Genomic DNA, 8,401 nt, shown 5'->3' on the forward strand with positions numbered 1-8,401 from the left:
CATTCTAGAACCTTTGGGTGCGACGTGCGAGTGATCTTGACACAGACCAACAGGGACCCGCTGGCCACTGCTGCTTTGAGAAACAGTAAAGTGTCGTTTATGGTAGAGGGTAGAGGTTTTTAGTTTTTTTTGTGTGTGTTTTTCATGGTAGTGTGTGTGCGCAGTGAGCAGTTTCTCATAAATACGGAATAAAGTGCGTTCCGTAAGGGTTCAATACGGAACACCTCTTTCAAGCTTCGGATACGGGACGAATCCGTATTATACGGAACGGTTGGCAACCCTAATCTCAACCAAAATGATGATTTGTCCTGCAGTCTGGATTGAGTAGCCTAGCTAACGTTAACGTCGAAGAACTCTCACGAAACAACAAACTGTCGCTGTCAAAGTCCACCGACCTGCTGATCTGCAGGATCGCCCAACTGTTCTGTGCTTTCAGTGCTCCCCAGACTGCCAGTAATCTTCCTCCGACACAGCTGAGCGCAGTCGTAATCATCGGGACATCAGCCGGTTAGATGCAACCTATGTTAACATGACATTTTCTTTCAGTGTGTTTAGCGGAGTTTGTTTATCAACATAAGCCTTATATTTCACATATTGGTTTGTGTTATGTTGTAGGCCTAGGCCTAATCTTAGGCTAGCGGACACAGTGTTCTTTTTTGCCTTTTTAAAATAAAAAACTATTTTGAAAATTACAAATTGTGTGGGTCTTAATCGTCTGATAGCTTAAATATGAATCACAGACCAGGGCCAGATGAGCCCCAGATGTAGAATATGAGCCTGGGCCAGATCCGCACCAAATGCCATGGCAATATTAACTGTAGGCCTACTGGGCCAGTTCTGGCCCAAATCTGTCTCTGATCCGTAATTCCAACCTGTTCCGGTATTGGCCCGTTGGAAGAAATGACCCCGGGGCAGGTCCGTTTAGAGGATCTGCGCCAAATGCTAATGAAGATCTGGACCAAATATATTTTGCTGTCTGGGTACCTTAACTTTCACGAGTTGAGTCATACCTCTCCCGCGCCGGTAGGTGCACTCAAACGCTCTGTCGCGCGGCTCGAATGTGTTAGCATGTTGCTATGCTAGCGGGCTCTGCCGTGGCCGTAGAGAGAGGAACATAGCAGTATTCAAACACCTCCACGTTTTCCCTACTTAAATACACTTGCACGAGTAGTTGATAAAAATGTGTACGTCACAAGTTAACAAGTTGTCAATGGTTATTTATGCAAGTTTGTGTAGCCTAAACCATACCTAGGCCTAGCCAAATTTATCCTGGCTGTAGATAAAGCAGGATATGAATTTCCCAAAATTACTGTATATAATATTACAGCACTGGTATTACTACTGTACTTAATAACAGTATGATCCATAAGTACTGTGATTAAAAATACGGTAGACAATTCAATGCTGTATACATTACAGCACTGGTAGTACTACTGTAGTTTGCATTTACAGTATCAGGCATAGGTACTGTGATTTCATATACAGTAGGTGTACTGTAGAGTGAAATACAGCAACTTGCTGGTTATTTGCTGCCAGCAATTTGCTGTAAATTTTACGTTAAACTTTTTACAGTGTACATTAAAACAACCAGCGGATGGTGGGCGGGTGCAGTTTTGAAAATTGGTCAACAAACTTTGGTGCTGATGGATGGCTGATGGATGATAAGTTTTGCTATGCAGTTATGGTTGAAATAATAGCCCATCAGCGCATCTCTAGTGTGTGTGCCTCTCTCGCTCAGAGGGGAGGGAGAGGCTGAGGGTCGATCCAGCATGGATTCTAAACTCTGTGGTGGATAGGATCTACAATTAGGTGTTAATAATATTACCACGCTAGGTCGAAGTACTCCCAAGTGCTATTGCGCCACACATTGTAGTTCTCCTGTTTATTCGCTTGGAAAATCGTCACGTTTCATGTTGTGTGCCCTAACATTTTTCATCAACTACTCGTTCAACTGTATTTAAGTAGGTAAAACGTGGAGGTGTTTGAATACTGCTATGTGCCTCTCTCTACGGCCACGGCAGAGCCCGCTAGCATAGCAACATGCTAACACATTCGCGCCGCGCGACAGAGCGTTTGAGTGCACCTACCGATGCGGGAGAGGTACGACTCAACTCGTGAAAGTTACGGTAAGAACATATATCACTACTGATTTTGGGTTGCGTGTTCCTTTAAGGTAATTACTTGGCACCCCGCATATACGGCAAATAATAGCCTAATATGACAACATTAACATTTTTCTTTTATTTACCACAAAGTCCGGTAATACAACCTAAACCATGTAGGCATTAAGTCAAGTATCAGTAGCTTAATCCAAGTAGTTAGTTGTTTTATTTGTCTTCTTCCAGAAATGCAAACCAACATGGACGCGCGAAGACGCTCGTGCCCAACACTAAACTCGTGCATGAGCTGTCATCTACCAATCAGCATGTAAAAACTGGTGCCGGAAGTTGCAACCATGTAACGCCATGTTTTCAAAAATGTCGGCGGCCAAATGCCATGCTAAGTGGCTAAAGCTAACCCTTCAAATCCTGACCCCCTGGTTGCAGCAGAAGAAACAAATGCCAGAGCAATGTGCAGCATATTCCTGCTCAAATCGGCGGACCATCGCAAACAGGGCTCGGGGGATTACTTTTCACAAGTAAGATTTAACATTATCGTACTATTTGTTGTATTTTGTGAATGCAATATTACCAGAGAGTTGAAAAGGAGCAAGGATCTTTGTTATTACTGTGCAAATCGTAGCCAGCTAGCTAGGCTACTTGCTAGGTGTTCACCCGGCTATGAACTGAGACTTGATAAGTCATATTCCATAACACTGACTTACATTACAACTGACACAAGAATGCTATTGTAGAAATGAATCAAATATTACTAGTATAACATTGGCCGGCGAATTTTACACAAGTGGCACAGACTGTAGCCTATTATTGGGCAGTTGCTACTTGTAGATTAGCTAGTAATAAGTGTGTTGGTGGTAGCTTCACTATTTCCTGAATAAAGTAACTTTTCAATAGCTTAACTTCTTTATATGAAGTAGCTTGGCCAAACAAGCTACACTTTTCTTGTCATGTGAAATTAGCACAATTTAAAGTAGCTTCCTATGTAGTGAACTAGCCTACTGCTGTGTTTGTGTTACTAAGCTTGCTATATTTGACTGGGGTGGTAGTTTTGTGTAGTGAAGTTTTATTCATGGCAGAGTAACTGATAGTTTAGCTCACTACAATTTCCAAGTAGCTTGCCCAACACTGTATTATTCACATGTAATTCACCCTAACAAAAATAAAATGCATCTCAAATCCCTTGCTCAAGGACTACCACAAATGAGCTGAACGGTCTCCTCACACCCCTGGAACTGAGGAAGGTGCAGCTCTACATTGCACTACACTGTGACTGAATATTTGATTTATGAGCTCCACCTTCATCACCTTTTTGGTATGGCAACTGCTCTGCCCATGACCGGAAAGCACTGCAGAGGGTGTGAAAACTGCGCAACGCATCACCGGTTCCTCACTCCCCTCCACCGAGGCCATCCAGGGTAAGCGATGCTTGTGTAAGGCGTGCAGCATCATCAAAGACTGTTCTCACCCCAACCACAGGGGTTAGGTGCCTTGCTCAAGGGCACTTCAGCCGTGGATGTGGCCATGGAAGAGCAGTGCTCAACCACTTCCCCTGGCCACATTTTTCCTACTGATCGGGGATTGAACCGGCAACCCTTCAGTCTGTGTGCTGTGTGTGAGATCAGCCATTCAGACACCTGAGGGGTAGGCTATTCCAAGTAGGCTACGTCGTTGAGTGACAAACCTGAGTAAATTGACTCAGAGTAGAAGAGCTGGTACAGGAAACATGGTTGTGTGTATTTTAATATTCATAGTGGCATAGTAATACTGTATATCATATAAAGTGATGACATCCAAGATCAAAACTGGGAACATAATCCATAATGTTTGACAGCATAGAAAAAAACTGGTTTGATACAAGTTGTAATGAATTAAATGTAGTTCACAGTTGACAGAAAAATTCCATAAACATTTTCAAGTGTTTTCATATTTAAGTTCAGTGCCATCAAAAATGAAGTTTGATAAACAAACATTGGTTTGGCATAAGTAAAGGAAATGGTGTAACTGGGTTCAATATCTGTTAAAAAAGTTCCATAAACATTGAAAAGTGCAAGTTTGTAGGTTTGTTTTTGATCATTAAAATAATACATTGGTTTAACAGTTCATTAATACAAGACAAAAAAAACAGCATGTGTTATTCACCGTTCACAGAAAGGTTCCAGCCCCAATTAAGAGATCAAATAAGGAGGAATTAAGAAACATTTTAAAAACGGCTGAGATTAGCCCCGTTCAATGCAATCAGTAAAGAATCTGGGAGTGTCTTCACAGGCTCAGTGAGTCTGAGGTTACTGTCATGCTGGTGACAGTACATACACAACTGGTGCATGTCATTTTGTATGTTCCCAGTCCACCTTGCTAAAATTGCTTAGATACACTTAGACTGAGAACAAAAGTGCTACAGACAGTAGGTGGCAGTACATAATGAAACTGGGTAAACTCCATAAAAGAGGACTGAGTCATCCAGACAATGGGAAAATGGGACACAGAGTGGCGAATGCAGGTGATTAAAGTACATTAGATTCAACTTTATTGTCATTGTCCAAGTACAGAGACAACGAAATGCAATTTGTGTCTAACCAGAAGTGCAAAAAAGCAGAAAAGTGCAATGTGATACAAAGTAGTTGGTGCATAGACAGACAAAATATATAGTGCAGTGTAGACAGTAGTGTACAGTTGTTTTCAGAAGGTGGTTTAGAGTAGTATAAATTAAATATAAGTATGTGCAGTGCAATAACCTTAGAAGAGCAGAATAAATATGGCTATGTAATATGAACATGTACAGATATGTGCAATGTAGTGGCAGTACCATTATAGTAGTAGTAAGAAAAATATAGATATATGCAGTGTATTAACAGAATATATAAGAGAAAAACTAAATAAATATGGATATTTAGTATGAACAATATAAACAGATATGTACAGTATGTACAGCTATGTGGAGTGTGGTAACAGTACCATTGTAGTGCAGTAACATTATGATGGTATTAAGAATAAGTGTATGTGCAGGATGAAGAGCAGTAGAATATGGCTATGGATAAGTGAAATTACAGTATGTACAGTACATTTGTAAATAAATAGACACTATGGATGGGATAGGGTAGTGCAGTTGTGAGGGGGTGGGGGATGTCCGTCTCCTTGTCCCTGTCAAGGCTGCCATGGTCGTATAGTATATACGACTATACGACCATGGCAGCCTTGAGTCACCATGGTCGTGGACACCTCAACAAGCACAGACAAGGAGGCATCAGGCGGGGGCGGGGGGTGATCGGGGCTTAAGTTCGTTGGATGTCACCGGAATGCAGAGCTAGAGTTTAGTAGGGTGACAGCCGCAGGAAAGAAGCTTCCTCTGAACCTGCTGGTTCGGGTGCGGAGAGACCTGTAACGCCTCCCTGAGGAGAGTGGGGTGAACAGTCTGTGGTTGGGGTGAGAACAGTCTTTGATGATGCTGCGCTTGCCCTGGATGGCCTCGATAGAGGGGAGTGAGGAACCGGTGATGCGTTGCGCAGTTTTCACACCCTCTGAAGTGCTTTCCGGTCATGGGCAGAGCAGTTGCCATACCAAAAAGGTGATGAAGGTGGAGCTCATAAATCAAATATTCAGTCACAGTGTAGCAGATGCCCTGCAGTACTGCAATGTAGAGCTTCACCTTCCTCAGTTCCAGGGGTGTGAGGAGACCGTTCAGTTAATTTGTGGTAGTCCTTGAGCAAGGCAGTTCTGGGGGGATATAAAATAAATAAATGAATGAAGAGGGATTTGAGATGCATCTTATTTTTGTTAGGGTGAATTACTTGTGAAAAGTTACTTTATTCAGGAAATAGTGAAGCTACCTCCAACACACTTATTACTAGCTAATCTACAAGTAGCAACTGCCCAATAATAAGCTACAGTCTGTACCACTTGTGTAAAATTCGCCGGCCAATGTTATACTAGTAATATTTGATTCATTTCTACAATAGCATTCTTGTGTCAGTTGTAATGTAAGTCAGTGTTATGGAATATGACTTATCAAGTCTCAGTTCATAGCCGGGTGAACACCTAGCAAGTAGCCTAGCTAGCTGGCTACAATTTACATACAGTAATAACAAAGATCCTTGCTCCTTTTCAACTCTCTGGTAATATTGCATTCACAAAATACAACCAGTACGATGTTAAATCTTACTTGTGGAAAGTAATCCCCCGAGCCCTGTTTGCGATGGTCCGCCGATTTGAGCAGGAATATGCTGCACATTGCTCTGGCATTTGTTTCTTCTGCTGCAACTATAGCGGCTGCATTTCCCGTTTCCATTCCAGCAGCCAATGCTGTGTCTACTCTGGCACATAGGCTTTGGCATAGAGTGTCCCAGTGACTTTCGTTTTACTTCCGCTACAAGGGACCTATCTTTCAAAAAAATATGAACGGGAGTTAATGGAGAGATAACAATTATTTTTTGGTCCAGTTTGAATTGTGCCACGAATTTCACATATGATGTGTGTGAATTTAAAAGATAATTTTTCACGTCAAGAAAGTACTGTTGTTCGATAGACTTCAAAAGTTATGTTGGTTTTGTGCGAATCCGCTCAGTGGACTAAGCTACATCTCTCGTCTCGAACGATGTACGTCACCAACGTAATTAACGATAAGATTAGCTTTTATGCTAGTTAACGGTTGCATCTTGCTGCCTGCTATGTCACTTAACAGTATCTAATGTACAGTCTATGGACGAATACAACTTACCTGATGTGTTTAATCCTCTGACTCATGGTATTTTCATCGGCAAGGAAAGCCAAATTAAGACCTGTTGCTGGTATGCTTGTACAATCTAGTGTGGCTGTGAATGAGCTAGCAGCTAACGTCACTAGCGCGACTGATGGGTTTGTAGTCGTTGGAATTACGATCTTTCACAATGTTGTAATTCAATAGTTACGAAACAAACTGCAAATGTCTTTACATAAAAATTGTCTTTAAAATTGACCAACATCATATGGGTAATTCAAGGCACAAGTCAACCGGGACCAGAAAATAATTTCTTTTTCGCCATAGACTGGCGTTCAAAATTTTTTGAAAGATAGGTCCCATGGAGGCAAATGCACTGATCTATAAAGAACTATAAAGAAAGTGTTCTTTATAGATCAGTGGGCAAATGGAAGTGGCGTCACTGGGACACTCAATTGACCGATCCCAAGCCACGCCCCCTTTTAATATGTCACAATGAGGACTTCGGAGGACCTCGGTCAATTTTGAATTTTCTAGTGTCCATTCTGTATGACAATACGCCGGTTATGCGAATGCTATAATGCTTCTTTTGCGAGTAGCCTAAGTAACTAAATAACTGAAGAGCTCAAAAAGGTTCAAAGATAAGCCTGGGATACTTAGAATTGGAAGTGACATCCGATATCCTGACCGTGTGAAACGTTAACACACATAGCATAGGCCTAACTTTGCATAACTTTGGATAGCTACTTTTCAGTAAAGAAATCTGAAAATGTTGCCTTTATTTGTGTTCATAACTACACACAAAAACATAACTAAATCCGGTTTCCACTGATGAAACGACAACATAAGCCTACGCAAAAAATGATACCTACCTTGCAGGAACTGAACTTGCACATTCATACGAAAGATGCGCAAAAGGCTACACCTTCAATCACGTATCGCCTTACACACAACAAGAATAAGCCTACTTTCAGCTTTGCTACCTTGCATGTTTAACTTGGGATAGAAGACTGTTCACAGAAATAAGCTAATGATCATTTTTTCAACAAACGCAATAGCCTAATAGCCTACTGCATGGCTAAACGAGATAGCTAATGTCTTCTAAAGATCGAATCGTGCAAATTCAAAACTATGCCTTGCTATATAGGCTATGCAGTCTCGAAATCGCCAATATTAGACCTAGGCTACTACATTGCCTATGTTTAAATTAATTATAGCATAAGCGGGCACTGATGAAGTCTAGTGCAAGACAAATCACGTCTGCAAACATGCGTGATATGGGTTTGAACTCGGAGTGGTTTCTTTTCAATACACTTGTATCATGTTTATTTGAACTCTTCCTTCTAAAGCAGCCATTCAAAATAATAAGTAGGCTATCGGCCTACTGAAGAGAAGCTCTCCACCCCAACATGAGCTGCTTAACAGTCACTCTCCTAATTAAGTTGCGTGGGAACTTGGATCTGCAGCACTTGGTCCCGTCTTCTATTAATCCTCGAAATATGGTTAGATTTTGTTATGGACACGTCGACACCATATTTTTGCACAGACCTGTTTATTGAATCAGAGTCACATCTGCAGCAAATACGGTAAA

This window comes from Alosa pseudoharengus, unplaced genomic scaffold (genome assembly GCF_046254945.1).
Source record: "Alosa pseudoharengus isolate Yale_2024_CS ecotype anadromous, Long Island Sound unplaced genomic scaffold, YU_APseudo_1.1 YU_APseudo_1.1_scf_22, whole genome shotgun sequence".
In the NCBI taxonomy this organism is placed as follows: Eukaryota; Metazoa; Chordata; class Actinopteri; order Clupeiformes; family Clupeidae; genus Alosa; species Alosa pseudoharengus.